Source organism: Orycteropus afer, unplaced genomic scaffold (genome assembly GCF_000298275.1).
Source record: "Orycteropus afer afer isolate SDZICR_OR568_19922 unplaced genomic scaffold, OryAfe1.0 scaffold00052, whole genome shotgun sequence".
NCBI lineage: Eukaryota > Metazoa > Chordata > Mammalia > Tubulidentata > Orycteropodidae > Orycteropus > Orycteropus afer.
The window spans coordinates 12,143,113-12,163,246 of NW_006921639.1; positions in this window are offsets into that span (position 1 = coordinate 12,143,113).

Consider the following 20,134-nt stretch of genomic DNA (forward strand, 5'->3'; position numbering starts at 1 on the left):
GTACCCAGTGGCTTTTGAACACCCCTGTATTCAGGCTTTATTCTAAGCAGGCCTGGGCCTCCACAGGCCTTTATCCTCAGCCCTCCCCTCACAGGCTTCCCTCCGTGTGGACACAAGTCTGTAATGGAGCCAATGGCTGTGAAATGAAAGACACAAAACAAAGAGATGAAGCAGTGACTCCAACAGAGAAACAGTCCTGGCTGTGGGTATTAGAGATCTGGGTTTGGTCTCAATTTTGCTATCAATTCACTGGGTGGCCTTGGGAAAGTCCCTTCCCCTGTCTGGCTTCCAGGTCTACTGGATGAGAACAAAGCTCTGTAAGGCTTTTCCACTTCTGCCTTTCTATGACTTGGATGTCTAAGTCCTGGCCTCTTTTAGTCATAGTACAGGGTCCTCAACCATATTGATGATAGTCCCCTTGACTGTGATCAAAGACCAGGCCAAAGGCTAAGGAAGTAAATGAGTAAAGGGAGCCAGGTGGTATCCATGGCAGAGTGTGTCCACTTGACCTGTCTAAAGCAGCTGCCCCCATCAGTTCCAGCCAGTTGTTGCTACATACGAATAGAAGCCCAGTCTTGTAAGAGCTTCCAATTTTTAAAAAAGAAACCAGAAATCTGAAAGTCTATACTAAGTCTCACAATTTAAAACACTAGCTCAATTTCTTTTAAACACTGGCAGATCAAATAAACCTATCAGTAGGCCTTATCTGCCCAACAGGCTCAAAAAAAAACAGTTGAGTTGATTTTGATGCATGGCAACTCCATGTGTGTCAGAGTAGAACTGGGCTCCAGGGGGTTTTCAGTGGCTGATTTTCAGGAGCAGATCACCAGGCATTTCTTCCGAGGTGTTTCTGGGTAGACTCAAACCACCAACCTTTCAGTCAGCAGCCCAGTGACTTAATCCATGGACTTTTCTAACAGGCTACCAGATGGTTAAGTCAGAGCCTGGCAGGACCACTGGGTATCTCAACTCAATCGCAAAATTGAGACCAAACCCAGATCTGTGTACCCACAGCCAGGACTCTTTCCCTGTTGGAGTCACTGCTTCTTGTCTCCCCTTTGTGTCTCTCATTTCACAGCCATTGGCTCCACTGCAGACCTGTGTCCACAAGGAAGAAAGCCTGTGAAGGGAGAGCTGAGAATAAATGGTAGGGGAGCCCCTGCTCAGAATAAATCCTGAATGCAAGGGTGTTCAAAAGCCACCAGGCACAGAGTAAATTAAGCCATGCCTGTCGCACATTAAATCCTCACGTCTAACCCTGGAGTGCAGTGTTTTATCCACTGCAGTGTTTTACCCACAATTCCAACTCACAGTGACCCTATAAGACAGAGTAGAACTGCTCCATAGGGTTTCCAAGGCTGTAGATCTTTACAGAAGCAGACTGTCTCATCTTCCTCCCACGGAGTGGCTGGTGGGTTCAAATTGCCAACCTTGTGGTTAGCTGCCCAATGCCTTAACCACAGTGCCACCAGATAAATAATACTGGGCAAAGATACTCCATCATGTTTTATTTTAAGAAAACAGAGAGGAAATGAAAATGGGACCCAATACCTTCAGATACGCTGCCATCTAACATTCAGTGAACTCCAGACTTGGCCCCCTTTCTGATGAAAGAAATACTCCATTGGTGCCTGCTGAACCTCACCTCCACACTGCACCTGCCACCCAGTCCAGCAGGGCTAGACAATGCACCCTGATTCCTTGCACCCCCATCCCTTCATGGCTGAGGAAATGATTCCATCACTAGAGTTCCTACTGCCCATCTGGGCACTGGCTCTCTGCATTTTGGAGACTCTACCTCCAAATCCTCCTGTCCTGATGTAACCCCTCTCAGCAAGTGGTATCTCCAGGCTGTCACCTGAAGCCCAGCACCTAAGGCTCTCCAAGACTTTGGGAGAGCTTCAAACAGCCCCTGTCCCAGGGTCCCCCAACTGGCTGCAATGTCTCACCAATCCAGGTCATAAAAATATATCCTAAGAAAGAGATGCCACATCTTAATAACTTGCCTGGAGGTCTCTGAAGTCACAAGTTTATATTATTTCAACAGTATTGAACAACCAATATATTTGCTAGCAAAATACTAGGTATAGGGAGCTTCTTGGGTCCAGAAGAAATGACAGACTCTCATTTACATATTGAATTAGATAACAACCAGCAAGTAGACAATCTGGGGCTAACTGCAGCAATCTTCTCTATTGACAGAGGATCACTGTATTACAGCACACTTCGCTGTCAGAGACATCATCACCACACATGGTATTAATACAGGAGGCACGAAGTTGACTCCCTACTCGTCACCGCAATACAAAACTCAAAAAAGCCTTAGTAGCCCTCCTAAGACATGGATCAAATTGTTATGGGAGGTGAGATGAAAAGGAGGTGGTATTTGACTTGTTCTCTAAAAACAGGAAGGTGTTCACATATGTGGAGGTAAGGAAAGGGCATCAACCACCCTCCAAAAAAGATATTCACGAGGGCAAAGATGGGAGCTGTGCAGAAAGGATAGTCCACTGGATGAGTGATTCCAAACTCTGGAGTACCTCAAGCTGGCCGGAGCAATGGGAACACAGAAGAGAAGAATTGGAAATAAGGCGAAAGAGGTTAATTAGCTCCCATCATGGTGGACCCCGGGGGGTAGACAGAAGAATTTGGATTTTATTCTGAAAGCAATAGGGAGCCACTGAATGTTCACTGAAGGAGAGATTCCATCAGAACTGGGTTTCAGAACAATCCTCTGCAGACTACATGAAGAGCAGACTGGAGGCTGGGAGGAAAGTGGCCAGGAGACTAAAGTAAGAGACCAGGGAAGAGGATGACTCCTGAACCAAGGCAGTGGCAACAGGGGTGAAGGGGATGAGAGGGATGTCAGAACTGACATAGAGAAGGAAGCATAACAGCTTGAAAGGTGGTTGGACACTGGAGGCAAAGAGCAAAGGTGCCTGAAATGTGAAGCGCAGCAACGGTACCACCCTCAGAGAAGGAGAAGGAGCAGGCTTGGGAGGAAAGATGATTGTTGGACCCAGGCCCTGGATGGATATCAATCAAAGACAAGTGAGCAGTCTCAGAGCTTGATTGTGTTGGGTTGAGGGCCCTGGAAGAGTTTTTATCAGTACAACAGTCTGAACCAGGGGTGGTCTAGAGATAGGAGATGCTGGGCAGCAGAATTCCCAAGTGGGTACCTTGAAGGTGCCAACAGTCCACAAACATTCCCCAAGCCCCCTGTCCACTGGGCCTGGGGAAGAGCTATGAGCTCCTCTCTGGGGGCTAGAAGACTGTCTAATGGGGACAGTAAATATTTGCCTGGTTAAGAGCCCCAACTGGAGACTCGGCAGCAGCTCCTCCACGCATGGTAATTGACATATCTTTCTTGGAGGGCCTAAAGAGGGGAACAGTCTCAAGTGATGGCACTTCACACTCTGCACTTGACATTTCTGAGGCACTCCACAGGCATTAGCTAATTAATCCTTGAGTCTGTTTAGCCCCCAGAAGAACTCCCCTAGGCTCCAATTGTACCCTGTGGGTGGGGAGTTTCACACCCTACTGAGGCTCAGGATCCAGAGCAAGGGGAGACCGCCTTGCAGATAGCCACTCGCCTACTCCTTCTGCAGACATCTGAGATGGCTGCCAAACAAAAGAGGTTTTCACTGTGTGAGATTCTTCCTGGGAAACAGAGAAACAGATGGAAAGAAGAACAAAAAAAAAAAAAACTCATTGCCATCAAGTCGATTCCAACTCATAGCCACCCCCACTGGGTTTCCAAGGCTGTAAATCTTTACAGAAGTAGAGTGCCCATCTTCCTTCCACGGAGCAGGTCGTGGGTTTGAACTGCTGATGTTCTGGTTAGCAGCTGTATGTCTTATCCACTACATCACCTTGGAAAGAAGACTAGGAGACCAGTACTTAAGTCTCCAGTAGGTGCTGCTCACTGTATCATTTATTTTTTCACTGAGCATTTTGAAATGTGTTCTCATTTGACCTCACAATGATCCTATGCAATAAATGCATCTCATGGGTTGGATTCCCCCAGAAGCAGCCAAGGCTTCAAATGCCAGCAGTTTATTTGGGAGGTGATCCCAGGAAGCATCCATTGGAGAGGGAAAGAGAGACAGAGAAGGGAAAGAGATCAATAAAGGATGTGTCATCAAGCACTCCATAACCATGAGCAGGGGAGGCACCCCCCCCCAACTCTTCTGCCACCAGGGAACTTGGAGATTGACATAGCACACTTCAGTTATCCTATTGAAGGGACCTGGGGCATTTATCCTTCAGTTCTCACCAGTCATGGGTTGAGTGCTACCCACAGGGCATTAACTCCCTAATATGGCTGGTCTTTGCCATGTGCATACTCAGATCAAGTTGAAAACCCTTAGACAAAGATTTTCTGGTGCTTATGTTGGAAGGTGCCAGGCTGTATGCACAGAACAGTGAATGTCAGTAAGTATGGAAGAAGTACCAACAGCATCTATTACAATGCTACTATTCCTGTTTCCATAGATGAGGAACCCAAGGCTCAGGGAAGGGACTGAACTTGGTCAAGGTCACACACGTAGAAAGTGGAAGAGCATAAACTTGAACAAAATCAGTTTGCCTCCAAAGTCTTGGTTCTTTCCACCATGCATCCACACTGCCTTCCACACTTTCTTCCTCTCCCTTCTTTCTTCTCACCCTAGAAACACATGTCTGCTTACAATGCACCCTCTCCCTGAGCAAGATTCTCAGACACCTAACTCTTTCAAGCAGGTTTCTCTAAGATAAAGGCTTAAGGACAGATGTGTCGATGAGTAAAGTCTGGGACCAAGAGGGCTAACCCTTCCAGCATTTAGTCCTACCTTAACAATCCTTCTTCTTTTGCTTGGCCCTTTAATTCATTTGAAAACTTTGTGATGTGCAGATCTTCAGGGTTTCAGAGGACTATAAATTCCCCATCCTTGATGGTGCAGCACATGCTGCTGGTCTCAGGCTTTGTTTTTGCTTGCACAAGCCAGTGGTGATCATTTATCGCTGGTTGGAGAATTGGATTTGGCAGGAGAGATTTCTGTGCATTTGGGGGATTCATTTGGCAAATCTTCCTAAGAAGAAATGCAGTATTTCTCTGCTTTCAGACCCCAGAGCATAACTTTCTCTTACACACACTGTCTTCTCCTCCCCAAAATAATACTGTTCCATCAAGGTCCAGCCCAGGAGGAAAGTTGTGGGTCAAGGAGATAGGAGAGTGACCAGACATAAAGGGGAAGGAACCTGGGCACAAGACATGTCCCTACTGCCATTGAGTTGATTCCAACTCACAGTGATGTCCTTTGGGTTTCTGAGGTGGTAAATCTTTATGGAAGTAGATTGCCCAGTCTTCCTTCTGCAGAGTGGCTGGTAGGTTTGAACCACCAGCCTTTTGGTTAGCAGTCAAGTCCTTTAGGCACTACGCCACCAGAGCTCCTTACTTGGGGCCCAGATACAAGGAATAGAAAATTCACAGGTAGCCAGGTTTAACAATATGTGAGGATGGCCAACAAGGAGCATCAGGTAGAGCCAACTAGAGGTCACAGGCAAGAGTGACCACAAGTTTCAGAAAGGCAATTGGCAAAGAGCTGAGCAGTGGACTGGCAGGTATGATGGTCATTACTATCCAGAGTTGTGCTGGAGATGGCATGTACCAGTTCTCAAGAGGCAATTGTTGCTTTTTCAGGAATTTTGAGAGCCAGTTGTTAAATATAAACATTATTAAAAATTTATATAAACCTCCAATTAAGTTTTATAAAAACAAAGGTAATAAATACTCAGAACTCATCACTGCCTCATTACTTTGCTGCATTTTACTACCATGTTTTGAGCTTATTTACCCTTATATGATCTATGAAGTACAGTGGTGGTTCAGGGGTAGAATTCTTACCTTACATGTGGGAGACTCAGGTTCAATTTCTAGCCAATGTACCTCATGCAAAACCACCACCTGTCTATCAAGGGAGGCTTACATGTTGCCGACATGCTGAACAGGTTTCAAAGGAGCTTTAAGACGAAGATGGGTTAGGAAGAAAAGCCCGGCAATCCACTTCCAAAAATCAGTCAATGAAAACCCTCTGGATCACAGCAGTCCGATCTGTAACCAATCATGGGGATGGCGCAGGACCAGGCAGTGTTTCATTCAGCTGTGCATGGGGTCCTCGTGAGTCAAGGGGTGACTCAACAGCAGCTTACAACAACGGCTTATTATCTGTATGATGACATTTCCGTATAACAGTGGCTACTGCGTATCTCTTCCCAACTGTGCATTGAGCGACAGCAAGCATAACACAGAAATTGACAGACAGTAAACAATTAGAGCGTTTCCTTCACCCCCAGAAAATGTCTACTAATACAGATCGGTAATCACAACCCTGAATCAACACTTCTTTCCTACCTAGTACCACCGTGCCAGACACCTCACCATCATTAGATTACAACCCAGACCACACACACCTGTATGGCCATGCCAGTTTTCAAAGTATGGAAATAGTTTCATTTTAGGTCATCAACACCTGCTTTCTCAAGTCCCCAAGTGTCTTCCTTCCACCCTTGTCTCCCAGGTCCTTGATCAAGGCCACTGAAGTGTTAGGGCCTGGCCCTGCTTTAGCACTAATTAACAGGCCAGTGTTCATGCTGTACAAACTGATATTTTTTACTATAACTCCTGCTTATAACTACCTTACAAGTATAGTGTTATTATAGTTGCCATTTCACAGATGAGGAAACTGAGGCTCTGGACCAATTTGCCCTAAGGCACACAGCTAGCAAACAACAGAGTTGGGAGGAAGCCTAAGCCCACCTGAGCCCAAGGTCAGCATTATTAGACACTGGACCACCCCACTTCCCGTAAGCATGGAGGGCTGGGGGCTGGAGGCTGGGGACAGGGACTAGGCTCCAAGCCCTGGGAGATAAATAGAACAAGGTGAAGCCTCTGTTCAGGTTCGCATGGTAGGGACGTGGGCTCATAGAGACAAGGAGCAGAGCTTGTCTCATGAATAAGACAAAATCCTATAGTTCATAGGACAGTACAGCACACCAGAGAGAGCCCAGTAGCAAGAATGCCCTGCAGGCAAGAGCCCCAAGATCCCACCTTGAACTCCTGGGTCTCACCACAAGACTGGCCATGAAATGTGAACCTCAGCCTATATGACCATGAGACCAGAAGAACTAGATAGTGTCCAGCTACCACTGTCAACCACTCAGAAAGGGATCAGTGCAGGAGATCCTGGATAGAGTGGGAGAACAATGTGGAACAAACTCAAAATCATGAAAAAGACCAGGTAGACTGGTCTGATAGAGCCTGGTGAAACCTGCAAGACTATGGCCCCTTTAGCTCTGGAATTGAACTCACTCCTGTGGCTTCCAGCCAAACAACAGACAGGCATATAAGGTGAACATTTATACCAGGTAGATACACTCCTTAGAGCAATCAATCATGGGAGAACAGAAGGGCAGAATAGATGGGGAGATAGCTCAGAGGACAGGAATGCATAGGAAAGAAGGATACACAGAAGAGGTAACTACAGGGAGGAAGTGAGAAGAAAGTTACATTGTGGGGAACTGCAGTCAATGTCATGAAACAAAATGGGTATGAACTGTTGTTTGGCAAATGAATTTGCTCTGTAAACTTTTACCCAAATCACAATAAAAATTATAAAAAAAAAAAAAAAAAAGACAGCCATCAGGGTGGGCTGTTTAAGAGACTTCACAACTAGACCACTAAACACTGAAGAGGGCCAGAAACCAGATGGTCTCTTCTCTCCCTTCTCCTCTCCTCCCTTTCTTTCCCTTCCTTCCCTTAGATGCCCAGTCTGAGGTTTTGAACAGTGAAGTGTGAAACACCATGGCTGCTCTAAGGAAGCTCACAATCTGAGCTTGGAGAAGCTGTATATATAAAAACCAAAAAACCAAACTCACTGCTGTCAAGTGAAATCCTACTCATTGTGACCCTTCCTTGGGTCTCTGAGGCAGCATCACTATGGAAGTAGATTGCCCAACCTTCCTTCTGATGAGTGGCTGGTGGGTTTGAACCACCAGCCTTCTGATTAGCAGTCAAATGCCTTAGGCACTACATCACCAGAACGATGCAGTATTTATTTTTTAAAAAAGTTGTCATCAAGTCAACTTTGACACATGGTGACCCCATGTGTGTCAGAGTAGAACTATGCTCCATAGAGTTTTCATGGTTGTGACCTTCAAGAAGCAGATCACCAAGCCTTTCCAAGATTCCTCTGGGTAAATTCAAAGCACTAACCTTTCAGTTAATAGCCAAGCACTTCACCATCTGTCCCACTAGGGACTCCATATATGAACAATATAAGTACTAAATATTTGATTAACACAGTACCCATGAGGCCACATGGTATGTATGATGTCTGAGAGACCACAGGGCAGTGTCCAGAAACTGAGGGCCCCATGCACTCACCTACTGAACATGTTACCTCAGACAACACAATGATGTCCATATTATTTCAATTCTAAGATGTAATGTGCACCATTGTGAGAATGAATCACTGAGTTAGCAGGTATGTGGAGGAGAAAATACTGCTGCATTAAACATAGGCAACAGTTATAAGAGCCATCCTGATTTCAGAAATATGCATTGTAAGACAGAAAAATATATCCTCGTGCTCCAAGGTCAAAGGACACAGCAAAGAACCAGTCCCCTCGAAGCTTCCCTTAAGATTCATTCATTCTCTCATTCCACAAATATTTATTGAGAGCTCACTTAGTTTCCGAGAGCTACTATAACAAAAATATGACAAGTGGATGACTTTAGGGCACAGAAATTTATTTTTTACAGTTCAGGAGGCTAAAAGTCCAAATCAGGATTTTGTTCATGTTGATTCCTTTCTTGTGAGTGAGTAGCTCCAGGCATTCCTTGGTTCCTTGGCTTGTAGGCAATCCTACCATGGCTTCTATCTTCCTCTTCCCTGAGTATTTCTCTGTGTCTATTCTGCTCTTTGGGAACTCTAGTGGCATACTGCCTAAAGCATTTGACTAACCAGAAGGCTGGTGGTTCAAACCCACCAGCCACTCCTTGGAAGGAAGATTGGGCAATCTACTTCCGTAGTGATACCGCCTCGGAAACCCATGGAGGGGTGGTCACTATGAGTCGGATGCAACTCGACGGCACTGAGTTTTTGAGTTTTACTCTGCTCTTTGTACTTCCGTAGTGATACTGCCTCGGAAACCTAAGGAGGGGTGACTATGAGTCGGGTCTGACTCGACGGCACATAATAACAACAACAACTTTGTATAACTCAGAAGCGATTAGGTTTAGGATCCATGTTATACTGATATGCCCTCATTAATATAACAAAGATAACGCCTATTTCCAAACAGGTCATATTTATAGGCATAGGGGCCAGGAATTCAACACATATTGGGGGAGGGGGCACAATTCAATCCATAACAAGAGCTCAGTGTTGAGGACATGGCACTCAGAAGTAAATGGTAGACTCACTCCCTGCTCTTATAAGCAAGCAACGATAGTGGCTGGGACCAGAGTCATGGCCACAGAGAAGGAGACCAGATTTAGAGAGAGCCAAGAGCATGCTGTGATTGCTTGGCTAAGGGGGAGAGAGGAGTATTTATATGGGGTTGCCCTTGGGAAGTAGAGTTGCTGTTAACTAAAGATGCTAAAATGTGTGCACCTCCATCTCATCCACAGGAGGTGGAAACACTAGCAGGACAAGGGTCAACACTCTCCAAAGCCTCAGAAGAGCATGAGAATACTAGTTTCTGATAATGAACTGAGCCCTGGACTTACTACTCTCTACTCAGCAAGACACACTATCTGATGAAAATAAATGCTGGACATTTATATAAGATGTAAGATACCAGGCAAAGAAAACATGAGTCTGGTCTGGTCCTGGAAGGCTTTATGGAGGAAGTAATTTATTCCCAAGATCTACAACCAAACCAAACCAAACTGACAGCCATCAAGTCAATTCTGACTCATAGCGACCCCCATTGGGTTTCCAAGGCTGTAGATCTTAACAGAAGCAGACTGACTCGTCTTTCTGGTATGTTCAAACCACTGACCCTCTGGTTAGCAGCCAAATGCCTTATTCTCTACACCACCAGAGCTCTTTAAGATCTAGAAGGATAAGTGAAATCTAAATAGGTGAGCAGGATAGGGAGGGCATGCTGACAGAGGGGACAGTGAGAGCAGGCAAAGGTGGGCAAATGCAAAGCCAGCAGCATGTTCCACTCTCACCCCTCCCCTGAAGAGCTTTTTTTTTTTTTTTTTTCTTTTCTGGCTACCTTACCTGGTACAGGTATTGCTGATAGAGCCAAACCACTCTCCTTTTTACACAGCATTATTAAGATATAAACTGTGCATAATTAAAGTGTACACTTTAATAAGTTTTGACATACATAGACAGCTATGGAACTATCACCACAATTAAGATAATGAATATATCTATCCCAGGAAATTTCCACCTGCTCCTAGGTAATCCTCCCCTCCTGCCCCTGCTGCTAGGCCTCTGCCTTCATCCCTAGGCAACCACTGATTAGCTTTCCGTTACCACAGATTATGGTAGTTTGCATTTTCTTATAAGTGGAATCATGTAGTATTACTTTCATTTGTCTGGCTTCTTCCACTCATATAATTTTTTTGAGATTAATTTATGTTATTGCATGCATTAGAAATTCATTCCCTTTTATTACTGAGTGGTAATCCATTCCACCACTCATCTGTCAGTACTGTGGTGTCTTACATGTTGCTGCGATGCTGTAAATTATGCCACTGGTATTTCAAATACCAGTAGGCCATGGTGAACAGGTTTCAGCAGAATTTCCAGACTAAGACATATTAGGAAGAAGGACCTGGCTGTCTACTGCTGAAAAAATTTGCCCCTCAATACCTTATGAATAGCTGTGAAACACTATCTGATATAGTGCCAGAAGATGAGCACCTCAGGTTGGAAGGCACTCTAAATGTGACAGGGAAGAGCCACCTTCTCAAAATAGAGTTGACCTTAATGACATGGATGAAGCAAAGCTTTCAGGACTTTCATTTGCTGATCTGGCATGACTCAAAATGAGAAGAAACAGCTGCAAACATCCATTAATAATAGGAATGTGGAATTTATGAAGTATGAACCTAGGAAAGTTGGAAGCTGTCAAAAATGAAATAGAACACATAAAGAGAAATATCTAAGATATTAGTGAGCTGAAATGGACTAGTATTGACCATTTTGAATCAGAGTATGATATGGACTACATGCCAGGAATGACTTACTGAAGAAGAATGGTACTGCATTAATCATCAAAAAGAACATTTCAAGATCTACCCTGAAGTACACCATTGTCAGTGATAGGATAATATCTATATACCTACAAGGAAGATCAGTTAATAGAACTATTATTCAAATTTATACACCAACCACTAAAGCCCAAGATGAAGAAATTGAAGATTTTTACCAACTTCTGCAGCCTGAAATTGATTAAACATACAATCAAGAAGCATTGATAATACTGGTGGTTGGAATGCAAAAGATGGAAACAAAGAAGATTGATAGCTGGAAAATATGGCCTTGGTGATAGAAACAACACTGGAGATCACATGATAGAGTTTTGCAAGACCAATGACTTATTCATTGCAAGTATCTTTTTTCAACAAAATAAACGGTAACTGTATAAATGGACCTCACCAGATGGAATACACAAGGAAAATCGACATCTGTGGGAAGAGATGATGGAGAAGCTCAATATCACCAGTCAGAACAAGGCCAGCTGACTATGGAACAGGCCATCAATTGCTCATATGCAAGTTCAAGTTGAAGCTGAAGAAAATTAAAACAAGTCCTCTAGAGAAAAAATACAACCTTGAGTATATCCCACCTGAATTTAGAGACCATCTCAAGAAAAGATTTGATGCATTAAACACAAAAGACCAAAGACTGAACAAACTGTGGGATGACATCATAGCTGTCATAAATGAAGAAAACAGTCATTAAAAAGACAGAGAAGATAGAAAAAACCAAAATGTATCTCTTCAGAAGAGATAGTTCCAGTCAGAAGACAGACCAGAATATGGAGCAGCTAAAGCAAATGATAGAAATGATAAAGTCAAAGAAATGAACAGGGAAATGATTAAGTAAGAAGAAATGATGAAGTAAAAGAGCAGAACAGGGAGGCTCAAGAAGACAAAGTAAGGTATTAAAATGAATGTGTAAAGACCTGGAGTTAGAAAAACAGAAGGGAAGAACACACTCGGCACTTATCAAGCTGAAAGAACTGAAGAAAAAATTCAAGCCTCAAGTTACAATGCTGAAGGATTCTATGAACAAAATATAGAAAGATGCAGGAAGCATCAAAAGAAGATGGAAGGAATACACAGAGTAGCTGTACCAAAAAGAATTGTTCAACAATTCAATCTTTTTAGGAGGTAGCTTATGATCAAGAACTGATGGTATGGAAGGAAGAAGTCCAAGCTACACTAAAAATAAATAAATAAATAAACCCACTGCCACTGAGTCATTTCCAGCTCATGTCAACCCCCACTGGGGTTCCAAGGCTGTAGATCTTTACACAAGTAAATTCCCTCATCTTCTTCTTATGGAACATGTGGTGGGTTTGAACCACCAACTTTCTGGTTAACAGAAGGTTAACCCACTACACTTTACCCACTACCTTACTCACTATGCCTTACCCACTATGCCACCAGAGCTCCTCAGCTGCACTTAAGGCACTAGCAAAAAAAAAAAAAAAAAAGGTTCCGGGAACTGATGGAATACTAATTGAGATGTTTCGACAAACAGATGCAACACTAGAAGCACTCAGTCATCTATGCAGAGAAATTTGGAAGACACCTACCTGGCCAACTGACTGGAAAAGATACATATTTTGCCCATTCTAAAGAAAGGTGATGCAACAGATTATGGAAATTATCAAACAATATCAGTACTTTCACATGCAAGTAAAATTTTGCTGACAATAATTCAAAAATGGTTGCAGCCGTACATAGACTGGGAACTGTCAGAAATTCAAGCTGGATTCAGAAGAAGACATGGAACAAGGGATATCATTGCTGATGTCAGAAGGATCATGGCTGAAAGCAAAGAATACTAAAAAGATGTTTACCAGTGTTTTATCGACTATGCAAAGGCATTTGATCGTGTGGATCATAACAAATTATGGATAACATTGAGAAGAATGGAAATTCCAAAACACTTAGTTTTGCTCATAAGGAACTTGTCTATAAATCAAAAAGCAGTTGTTTGAACAGAACAGGGGAATACTGCATGGTTTAAAATCAGGAAAAATGAATTTTAAAGTTGTATCCTTTTACCATACTTATTCAATCTGTGTGCTGAACAAATAATTCAAGAAGCTGGACTGTACAAAGAAGAACTGGATTAGAGGAAGACTAACAACCTGCAATATGCAGATGACACAACCTTGCTTGCTGTAAACAGAGAGGACTTGAAGCATTTACTGAGGAATATAAAGATTATAGCCTTCAGTATGGATTACACCTCAACACAAAGAAAACAAAAATCCTCACAACTAGACCAATAAGCAATATCATTATAAACAGAGAAAAGATTGAAGCTGTCAAGCATTTCATATTACTTGGATCCACTATCAACATCCATAGAAGGAGCAGTCAAGAAATCAAATGACATACTACATTGGGTAAATCTGCTGCAAAAGACCTCTTTTAAGTGTTAAAGAGCAAAGATGTTACTTTGAAGACTAAGGTGTGCTTGACCCAAGCCATGGCATTTTCACTCATCTCATATGCATGCAAAAGCTGGACAGTGAATAAGGAAGACAGTGGGAGAATTGATGCATTTGAATTATGGTATTGGTGAAGAATATTGACTATATCATGGACTGCCAGAAGAAAGAACAAATCTGTTTTGAGAAAAGTATAGCCAAATGCTCCTTCAAAGCAAGAATGACAAGACTTCATCTCTCGTGTTTTAGTCAGTTATTAGGAGGGTACCTGGAGAAGGACATCATGCTTGATAAAGTAGAGGGTTAGCAAAATCGAGGAAGATCTTCATCAAGATGGATGAAATGGACCAGAGGCTGCAACAATGACATCTACATAATAACAATCATAAGGATGGTGCTGGACAAGGCAGTGTTTTGTTCTGTTGTACATAGGGTCGCCATGAGTCAGAACTGATTTGACAGCACTTAACAGTATTCTACTGTGTGACTATACCACAGTTTGTTTATCCATTCACCTGATGACATTTGTGTTGTTTTCAGTGGGCTATTACAAACAAAGCTGTTGCAAATTTTTGTGTAAAGCCTTTGTATGGACATAGGCTTTCTTTCATCTTGGGTAAAGAGCAGCTGTGGAATAGCTGGATCACATGATAGGCATATGTTTCACTTTTTAAGAAACTACCCAACTATTTTCCAAAGTATTGTACCATTTTGCTTTCCCATCAGCAGTATATAAGGGTCCCAGATCATCCACAGTCCTTTCTTCACTGAATTGCCTCTGTACCTTTGTCCAAAATCAGTTATCTATACATGTGTGGATCTACTTCTGGACTGTATGCTATTCTGTGGATCTATTTGTCAACCGTGATGCCAACACCACACTGTCCTGATTAATGTAGTTTTATAGTAAGTCTTAAAGTCAGTCAGTGTCAGTCTTCCAAATTTTGTTCTTCTTTTTCAAAATTGTTTTTGGTTATTCTATGTCCTTTTCATTTCCGCATGAACTGTAAAATCAGCTTGTCAATTTCTACGAAAAAGAGTTTGCAGCAAAACTCTTTGTACTTGAAGACTTGGATAAGAAAACAAGCAAGAGAGAAAATCTGAGCTGGAATGAAGACGACTACTGTGAACAAAGCAGATGCTCAGGAAGACTGAATTGAGGTGAAGGAGTGATATTCCCATCACCGAGATGAAACTAAGAGTGGTTTTGTGCTACAAAGCATCATAGGCTCAAAGATCATAGAGACACGAGCCCTGTCCTGCCTTGCCTATTCCCTTTCTCTGGGCACCTGAGCATTGCCTCCTGTTCCTCCACCAGAACACACTCTTCTGCTGCTCTCGTCTTGCCTGACTTTTGAACATGGTCCCTACCCCTGAGGAACTCCTAGGCTGGATCTGTGTCTTATACATCTAGGTAACCACAAAGCCCAGGACAGGAAAAACTCAGCACTCAGTGGGTACCAGGAGAATAAAAGATAGAAGGAAGAGAAAATGAGTGTACTTTGGAAAATCCAATGGAATAACTGTTCATGGACATGGATTTAATACCTTTAAAGGCTGTTCTGCATGTTCTCTTGAAAAAATAAAACTTTCCACATAGAATAGGTCAGGCTCTGTGCTAGGCTTTGGGTTCTCATTTAGTGCTCAAAAGCACCAGTGAGGGAAGAGTACTATTATAGCCATCATCCAGATGAATTGAGACCCATATGGGTTGAATAACTTGGCTGATGTCATTTCTAGAGAGCAGCAGAGTCAGAGCAAGAATCCAAAGTTTGTCTGATTCCAAAGCCCACCCTTTACACTAAATCTCAGGGTGATGGTGCCTTCAGGGATGGGAAATGGAAAAGCCCTATAAATGTGTGCAGTCTGATTATTCACGTGATTTAATGACCTGCTAGCAGGGGCCACGAATGCACCCTTGATTAGATAACATAACCATATATGATATTACATCCGGAAAAGATCCTGACTCTCCCTAGCCAAGCAGGGAAGCTACCCCCTGGAAAAAGAGGAGGGATATTTGGTGATGGATTTGGAAACAGGAAACTTTGAGTTTCTTTGGCAAGAGTGTCATCTGGTAGAATCTTAACCCCTGGAGACTTCTTTGTCAATATACTGCTGCAATTGTTTTGAATTCTCTTCAGTAAGATCTTACTCGCGTGCAATATTAATGATATTGTTCGATAATTCCTACATTCTATGTGGTCATCTTTCTTTGGAATGGGTATAAATATGGATCTCTTCCAGTCAGTTGGCCAGGTAGCTGTCTTCCAAATCTCTTGGCATAACCAAGTGAGTGCCTCCAGCACAGTATCCGTTTGTTGAACCGTCTCAATGGGTATTCCATCAATCCCTGGGACCTTGTTCTTTGCCAATTCCTTCAGTGCAGCTTTGACTTCTTCCTTCAGTACCACTGGTTCTTGATTATATGCCACCTCCTGAAACGGATGAACATCAACCAATTCTTTTTGGTACAGTGACTCTGTATTCTTTTCATCTTCTTTTGATATTTCCTGCATCATTCAACATTTCACCCATAGAATCTTTCAATATTGCAACTCGAGGCTTAAATTTTTTCCTCAGTTCTTTCAGCTTGAGAAATGCCAAGCATGTTCTTCCCTTTTGGTTTTCCAACTCTAAGTCTTTGCACATTCATTATAGTAATTGGCTTTGTTGGCTCAATCTGCTCTTTGAAATCTTCTGTTCGGCTCTTTTAACCTGTCTATTCTTCCATTTGCTTTAGCTACTCTCCACTCAAGGGCAAGTTTAAGAGTCTCTTCTGACATCCATTTTGGTCTTTTCTTCCTTTCTTGTCTTTTTAATGACCTCTTGCTTTCTTCATGGATGATGTTCTTGATTTCATCCCACAATTCCTCTGGTTTTCAGTCATTGGTGTTTAATGCATCAAATCTATTCTTTAAATGGTCTCTAAATTCAGAAGGGATATTATCAAGGTCTTATTTTGGCTCTCGTGGACTTCATTTTAATAGTCCTCAACTTCAACTTGAACATGCATATGAGCAGTTGATGGCCTGTTCCACGATCAGCTCCTGGCCTTGTTTTGGCTGAAGATACTGAACCTCTCCATTGCCTCTTGCCATAGATGTAGTCAATCTGATTCCTGTGTATTCCATCTGGAGAAGTCCACCTGTATAGTCGTCACTTATGTTGTTGAAAAAACGTATTTGCAATGAGTAAGTTGTTGATCTTGCAAAATTCTATCATGCAATCTCCAGTGTTATTTCTATCATCAAGGCCATATTTTCCAACTACCAGTGATTCTTCTTTGTTTCCAGCTTTTGCATTCCAGTCACCTGTGATAATCAACACAGCTTGATTGCATGTTCAGTCAACTTCAGACTGCAGAAGTTGGTAGAAATCTTCAATTTCTTCATCTTTGGCTTTGGTGGTTGGTGTGTAAATTTTAATAATAGAAGTATTAACTAGTCTTCCTTGTAGGTGTATGGATATTATCCTATCATTGACAGCATTGTACTTCAGGACAGATCTTGAAACACTCTTTGTGACAAAGAATGCCACACCATTCCTCTTCAATTTGTCCTTCTCAGGATAGTACAACATATGTTTGCCTGATTCAAAACGGCCAAAAACAGTCCATTTCAGCTCGCTTATCTTCTTTCCCAGAATCTAGGCCTAGTGTATCGGTCTACATGTGTTCCATTCATTTCTGACAGCTTCCACTTTTCCTGCATTCATACTTTGTACATTGTATGTTGCAATTATTAATGGATGTTTGCATCTGTTTCTACTCATTCTGAGTCATGCCACATCAGCCAGCGAAGGTCCCAAAAGCTTTACTCTATCCATATCATTAAGGTTGTCTCTACTATGAGTCAGCTCTTCCCCAGACAAATTTTCAGTGCCTTCCCACCTGATGGGCTCATCTTCTGGCACTATATCAGACAATGTTTCAGGGCTATTCATAAAGTCATCCAGTATTGTATCAGACAGTGTTTCACTGCTATTCATAAGGTTTTCACTGGCCATTTCTTTGAGAAGTAGATGGCCTCTTCCTTCTTCTGAGTCTGTCTTAGCCCGAAGCTCCACTGAAACCTGTCCACCACAGGTAACCCTGCTGGAATTTTGCAACACAGCGGTATAGCCTCCAGCCTCACAGCAACAAGTAAGCCACTACAAGATGACAAACTGACAGACAAGTTCGCCTCCCTTAGTTGTTCCTAACCCCTCCGCACCTGCCTACCTCAGGCAACAGCCTTAAAATAGAGCTGCCCACAAGTGAAAAGCAGCCCCTGAGCCCCAGCCCACCTACTTCAGGGCCCAGCTTTAAAATAGAGCCGCCCCCCAGCAAAAGCAAACTCCAAGCCCTGGGCCCACCTACCTCAGGCCCTGGCCTTAATATAGAGCCACACCCAAGAAAAAAGCAACCTCCAAGCCTCCTACCTTAGGCCCTAGCCTTAATAAAGAGCTGCCCCCAAGTGAAAAGCAGCCTTCAAGCCCCAGGCCCACCTACCTCAGGCCCTTGCCTTAATAAAGAGCCACCCCCAAGGGAAAAGCAGCCCCCAGCCCCTGGCCGACCTACCTCAGATTTGTACATAACTGTAATTGACTCTATGGCAGTGTGTTTTGTTTTTGTTTTGGTCCTCAAGACACAGAAATTGTGTTTTCTTTCCCAGAATCTAGGCATAAAATTTGATATGCATTTCTAGGGGCAACAGAGGAGTATTTGGAATTCCTCATGGTGACCTCATGAGTGTCAGAGTAGAATTGTGCTCCACAGTGTTTTCAATGGCTGATTTTTCAGAAGTAGACTGCCAGGCCTTTCTTCTGAAGCACCTCTAAATGGCCTTGAACTTCCAACCTATCATTTAGCAGCTGAGCACATTAACCATTCACACTACCCAGCATGAGTTGGAGTTAACTCAACAGCAACTGGTTTTTATTTCGAATTAGGAATGTCTTCAGGCACCTACACTGTATGGTCACTTTATTACCACTGAACTCATTGCCTGCTACCCACATGGCATGTGGACAAAGCCAGGAGATAATGTTTGAGAGGCAAACTCCTTATTCCTTGACCAAGTGCCTTAATTGAATGCCCCTGGCCTAGGCCCCAATAGGCCTCAGGGGCTCTTCAAAAGCTATTGTTGGCTCTAATTAACTGGCCAATTTAACATAGGACAGATGAGACTGAGTCAACCGCAATGACATCCTCGGTGAGTGACTAGATCCCACCACTGCCCAGCCTCCAGGGCCAAGGGATCCCACACAGGGTAAGGCAGACCCCTCCCTTCCAGGGAGAAACAAGCATGCTAGATTTTTGACATGCTGCAGCGGCAGCCACTGCAGCAAAAAAAGGCAAGTTCAAAGGTAATTGGACGAGGAGTTTTATGCACGGCTGTACCCGTAGCAAACTGTTTCATGAATACCCATCGGGATCTGTCCATATGGACAGCAGAAGGGTTCCTGCTGTTCTTTTGTTAATAAAAACCGTTGTGATTACATTTCCAATCCTCTTGGAATGGGGTCTCTGCAGGGCCGCGGCATGGCGTGCCGAGAATGTGTCTTCAGAGCTGATGGGCAGCCCCTCACTGCCCCGAGAGATGCAAAGACCACACCCACTAGATGCAGAAGGGGTTCCTCAAGGGAGTGTGGGGCCAAACAGGTGTGCACGTTTATCTGTGACTGTGTAGTTTTACACACCCCATACATACACGTAGGAAAATCTCAATGAAACAACCTTCAGTAAGTTGTTCCAGTTACTGGCATTTTCTGGTTAATTAGAAGTTAACCTGCAATCGCTTTTTTATTTCAACCTCCTTGTGGAAGTGCATTAGTCTAATTTCACCCCTACCTCCATGACTGAGCTCCAGCTATTGTCTATATCAGCAATGATCTCCCTCCTATTGTTTGTCTAGCAAAATCCTGCCCATTCTTCCTGTTCTGGGTCAACTCAAATACTGCCTGCCTGCTCCCTGTGGCTTTCTCTGATTCCAGGCTTAAGTGGAGAAACATTCCCTCCAGAGTTTTCCTGGACCTTTGGATGCTCCTCCTACAAGGCACTCATCCCCTTTCTCTTTGAATTGTGTCTTTCTGTTTGTCTCCCCCTAGGAAGTGCCAGGCCCCTGGGGGTCATTGCCAGGGATTTACCTCTGAAGCCCCAGGTGCCAGTGGTTCCAGACTTGGTACCCAGTGTGTACACAATTAAGGAGCCCTGGTGGCATAATGCCTTAGGCATGTGACTGCTAACCAGAAGGTTGGTGGTTCAAACCCAGCAGCCACTCCAAGGGAAAGAAGAACTGGGCAATCTTCTTCCTTAAAGATTTACCACCTCAGAAACCCAAAGTTAGGTTCACTATGAGTCATAATCGACTTGATGGCAATCAGTTGGGGTTGGTTTTTTTTTTTTTTTTTCTTTGTTTAGGTACACAAGAACTATTAAATGAATGAATAAACTCAACCT